The sequence below is a fragment of the Schistocerca piceifrons genome, chromosome X, assembly GCF_021461385.2.
Source record: "Schistocerca piceifrons isolate TAMUIC-IGC-003096 chromosome X, iqSchPice1.1, whole genome shotgun sequence".
NCBI classification, from domain to species: domain Eukaryota; kingdom Metazoa; phylum Arthropoda; class Insecta; order Orthoptera; family Acrididae; genus Schistocerca; species Schistocerca piceifrons.
In genome coordinates this window covers 363978460-363983885 of record NC_060149.1, presented here as the reverse complement: position 1 = coordinate 363983885, position 5426 = coordinate 363978460, and the positions used below count along the sequence as shown (strand labels likewise).

Sequence of the window (5426 nt, the reverse complement as noted above, 5' to 3'; positions counted from 1 at the left end):
GAGTGAGCATTCGAGGCACTCACTGTGCATACAGTTCTATGTACCACAGTCTGCAATGATGGCCTTTACGCACTCTCATTATACTCCACATTAACCTGAGAGCTGTGTTTGTGTTATACGACGATATTCTCTCATGAGTTCATCAACTCGATTCCGATGAGCCTCGTCGGTTGCAGTATGCGCTCGTCCACATTGAGCTGTGTAACCCACATGATGGTTAGCGCCACCGTTTCCTTCATTACGAGCACGATCAACCCAATGTCGCACATTACTGAGTAGATACAATCATTACCGTATTCAGTTTTCATTGTTCTATAGATTTCAATTGGCAGCACGTTTTCCGCGGTTAGAAACTCGATTACAACACGCTGATTCGAAAGTACTGATAAACTTACGTTACACCCAACCATGTAACAAGCTACAGTATAATTCGAAACCCCCTCTAATGGCAGAGGGTTGCAACGTGCATCAGCCAAGTGGGAAAGTCGACCGAGTAATATGCATGTCGTATAATACCTCAACCGATATTGAGGACAGAATAAAAAATTCGGTGGCATTATTTTTGAGCACACCCTCGTATTTGATATGTGAGGAGAGCTATTTAGAACACCAGTGACTAAGAAACCGATGAAGTAAACAGAGCATGTGAACATCACTCTGCCTATCCTGTCGTATATAGCCTGAGTATAGGAAGAACTGATATGATCAAGCAACGGAATGTTACATACATATTTTACGCAAACGTTTATCGCTAGCTCGAGTCGTCAGGAGTTTTCGCTGTTTATGCTGTTTTGAACTACACCACTGTGGTAAATATTTGCCAAGCCTCTCAGACTACGTACGTGGATGTGTTTCTGAGTTTATTTTCATCAATACTTGTTTACTGCCCACAATTAGAGGAATTTCTGGTATATTCTCAACCGTTTAAACTACACACATCAAAAAAGTTTTGCATCACCTCGGTTCCGAGAGTTCCGGAACCGGTGCAGAAAATTGGAATAGAGATCAACATAAACATCATTTTCGCCTTTTTATTGCTCATAAAAACCACACATTGCATTTTGTATCACCGTACAGCGAGACCTTCAGAGGTGGTGGTCCAGACTGCTGTACATACCGCTACTTCTAATACCCAGTAGCACGTCCTCTTGCATTGATGCATGCCTGTATTCGTCGTGGCATACTATCCACAAGTTCATAAAGGCCCTGTTGGTCCAGATTGTCCCACTCCTCAACGGCGATTCGGCGTAGATCCCTCAGAGTGGCTGGTGGTCACGTCGTCCATAAACAACCCTTTTCAATCTATCCCATGCATGTTCAATAGGACTCATGTATGGAGAACACGCTGGCCACTCTTGTCGAGCGATGTCGTTGTCTTGAAGGAAGTCATTCACAGGATGTGCACGATGGGGGCGCGAATTGTCGTCCATGAAGACGAATGCGCCACCAATATGCTGCCGATATGGTTGCACTATCGGTCGGAGGATGGCATTCGCGTATCGTACAACCGTTACGGCGCCTTCCATGACCACCATCGGCGCACGTCGACCCCACATAATGCCACCCCAAAACAGCAGAGAACCCCCACCTTGCGGCACTCTCTGGACAGTGTGTCTAAGGCGTTCAGCCTGACCGGATTGCCTCCAAAAATGTCTCCGACGATTGTCTGGTTAAAGGCATATGCGACACTCATCGGTGAAGAGAACGTGATGCCAATCTTGAGCAATCCATTCGGCATGTTCATGGGCCCAACTGTACCACGCTGCATGGTGTCGTGGTTGCAAAGATGGACCTCGCCGTGGACGTCGGGAGTGAAGTTGCGCAATAGGCTGCATGATGCGCAACTTCACTCCCGATGTCCATGGCGAGGTCCATCTTTGCAACCACGACACCATGCAGCGCGTTACAGATTGGCCCAACAAGCATTATTCAACATGGTGGCGTTGCTGTCAGGGTTCCTCCGAGCTATAATCCGTAGGTAGCGCTCAACCGGTCATCCACTGCAGTAGTAGCCCTTGGACGCCCTGAGCGAGGTATGTCATCGACAGTTCCTGTCTCTCTGCATCCCCTCCTTGTCCGAACAAGATCACTCTGGTTCACTCCGAGACGCCTGGACACTTCCCTTGTTGAAAGCCATTCCTGGCACAAAGTAACAATGTGGACGCGATCGAACCGCGGTATTGACCATCTAGGCATGGTTGAACTACAGACAACACGAGCCGTGTTCCTCCTTCCTAATGGAATGACTAGAACTGGTCGGCAGTCGGACCCCCTCCGTCTAATAGTCGCTGCTCATGCATGGTTGTTTACATCTTTGGGCGGGTTTAGTGACATCCCTGAACAGTCAAAGGGGCTGTGTCTGTGATACAATATCCACAGTCAACGTCTATCTCCAGGAGTTCTGGGAACCGGGGTGATGCGAAACTTTTTTTTTATGTGTGTATATTAGTCTCTAAATAGTAGGGACATTCCTCATAAAGATTCAGATTCACTTCTTCGAATGTGAGAGATTGGATCACGCAGCCTACAACCCGATCTTGCCCCATCGGACTTTCATCTGTTCCCTGCACTGGAAACTGCACTCTCGGGATGTCACTTCTAAACCAGTGCGGAGGTGGACCAGGCTCTGTGATGATTCTTTGCATCGCAAAGCACCGAGTTTTACCAGAGTGGTTTCTTCAAACTGACTGCACACTGCGACAAATGTCTCAATGTCGATGACGACTATGTGGAAAATAGTGCGAGGTGTATAGTTCATGATATCATGGTGTATTTGTTTTTGGCAATAAAGTTTCTATTTGAAAAATATGACGAAACTTACTTTCGGACGTCCCTCGTACATTTGTTTGGTCGATAAATAAAGACTGCATATATGTCATCATACTGGTGTCATTTGCCGAAAACCTGCGGTGTTATTCTCTTAATGATGTAATAATTTTTCTGCACCTGTAGTGCCATAAACGAAGTACTGTTTGATCCTTTAGAATCAAATTGCAGTTTTGTAAAAATGTTATCTTAGCAGACAAGGAAAGCCTATAGCCAAACTGATTCTAAATTATGATATGCACTTGCTTCAGTGTCACAACCACAAACGAAATAGAAATATGACTTAAAAGATGAAAAATATAAAAAGAAATAATGCAGAAAATTGAAAAAACTATTAAATGAAGCATAGCATATAACGTGATGATAAGATTTAAATTCACTCTGGCGCAGCACAAACGAATATATGCTCTCATAACAGCGTAATACACTGAACATGCTCTGTAATTATTATACATACGAAAAAAGAAATGACAAGACAATTCTTGCAACAACGGAGTGGCACAGAAACAGATGAAGCAACTGCAATTTCTTTTCGTCATGTAATGGGCGTGTTCGCTATGAAACGTCGATATTACTTCGCACCTGCCTGACACAGATTGGGCGAGATAGTTGATAAATGTCTGAGGAACGTTTTGATATTCCACAAGAAGAACACACATCAGTTCTAGAACATTCATTGCTGGTGTTGGCCAAACCACAACATGGCTTCGATCCGAATCTACATCTACATCTACGTGATTACTCTGATATTCACAATTAAGTGCCTGGCAGAGAGATCAATGAACGACCTTCAAGCTGTCTATCGTTCCACTCTCGAACGCGCTGTGGCCGAGCGGTTCTTCTACATCTACATCTACATCTACATCTACATCTACATGACTACTCTGCAATTCACATTTAAGTGCTTGGCAGAGGGTTCATCGAACCACAATCATACTATCCCTCTACCATTCCACTCCCGAACAGCGCGCGGGAAAAACGAACACCTAAACCTTTCTGTTCGAGCTCTGATTTCTCTTATTTTATTTTGATGATCATTCCTACCTATGTAGGTTGGGCTCAACAAAATATTTTCGCATTCGGAAGAGAAAGTTGGTGACTGAAATTTCGTAAATAGATCTCGCCGCGACGAAAAACGTCTTTGCTTTAATGATTTCCATCCCAATTCGCGTATCATATCTGCCACATTCTCTCCCCTATTACGTGATAATACAAAACGAGCTGCCCTTTTTTGCACCCTTTCGATGTCCTCCGTCAATCCCACCTGGTAAGGATCCCACACCGCGCAGCAATATTCTAACAGAGGACGAACAAGTGTAGTGTAAGCTGTCTCTTTAGTGGACTTGTTGCATCTTCTAAGTGTCCTGCCAATGAAACGCAACCTTTGGCTCGACTTCCCCACAATATTATCTATGTGCTCTTTCCAACTGAAGTTGTTCGTAATTTTAAGACCCAGGTACTTAGTTGAATTCACAGCCTTGAGAATTGTACTGTTTATCGAGTAATCGAATTCCAACGGATTTCTTTTGGAACTCACGTGGATCACCTCACACTTTTCGTTATTTAGCGTCAACTGCCACCTGCCACACCATACAGCAATTTTTTCTAAATCGCTTTGCAACTGATACTGGTCTTCGGATGACCTTACTAGACGGTGAATTACAGCATCATCTGCGAACAACCTAAGAGAACTGCTCAGATTGTCACCCAGGTCATTTATATAGATCAGGAACAGCAGAGGTCCCAGGATGCTTCCCTGGGGAACACCTGATATCACTTCAGTTTTACTCGATGATTTGCCGTCTATTACTACGAACTGCGACCTTCCTGACAGGAAATCACGAATCCAGTCGCACAATTGAGACGATACCCCATAGGTCCGCAGCTTGACTAGAAGTCGCTTGTGAGGAACGGTGTCAAAAGCTTTCTGGAAATCTAGAAATACGGAATCAACTTGAGATCCCCTGTCGATAGCGGCCATTACTTCGTGCGAATAAAGAGCTAGCTGCGTTGCACAAGACCGATGTTTTCTGAAACCATGCTGATTACGTATTAAAAAAATGGTTCAAATGGCTCTGAGCACTATGGGACTTAAATGCTGACGTCATCAGTCCCCTAGAACTTAGAACTACTGAAACCTAACTAACCTAAGGACATCACACGCATCCCTGCCCGAGGCAGGATTCGAACCTGCGACCGTAGCGGTCGCGCGGTTCCAGACTGTAGCGCCTTGAACCGCTCGGCCACTCAGGCCGGTTCTGCGCTTCAGTCCGGAACCGCGCTGCTGCTGCGGTCGCAGGCTCGAATCCTGCCTAGGTCATGGATGTGTATGATGTCCTTAGGTTAGTTAGGTTTAAGGAGTTCTAAGTCTAGGGGACTGATGACCTCAGATGTCAAGTCCCATAGTGCTTAGAGCCATTTGACGCTTTTGAACTCGCGAACGGCGCGCAGGAAAAGTAAGCACTTAAATTTTTCTGTGAGGGCCCTTCAGGTTTGTGTAGCTTATCACGAATCGAAATGTAGCGGATTTCTTTTAGTACTCTTGTGAATAACTTCACACTTTTCTTTATTCAGGGTCAACTGCCACTTTTCGCACCATA

The 5426-nt window shown here is 45.0% G+C and overlaps 1 non-coding gene across 1 annotated transcript; it reads right to left on the bottom strand.

Moving 5' to 3' along the window:
- Positions 1–4995: 4995 nt before the first annotated feature.
- Trnas-gga lies at positions 4996–5079 on the bottom strand. Its single transcript is given in 2 exon segments — positions 4996–5030; positions 5040–5079. It is a non-coding gene; the product is annotated as a tRNA-Ser (tRNA).
- Positions 5080–5426: the final 347 nt, after the last annotated feature.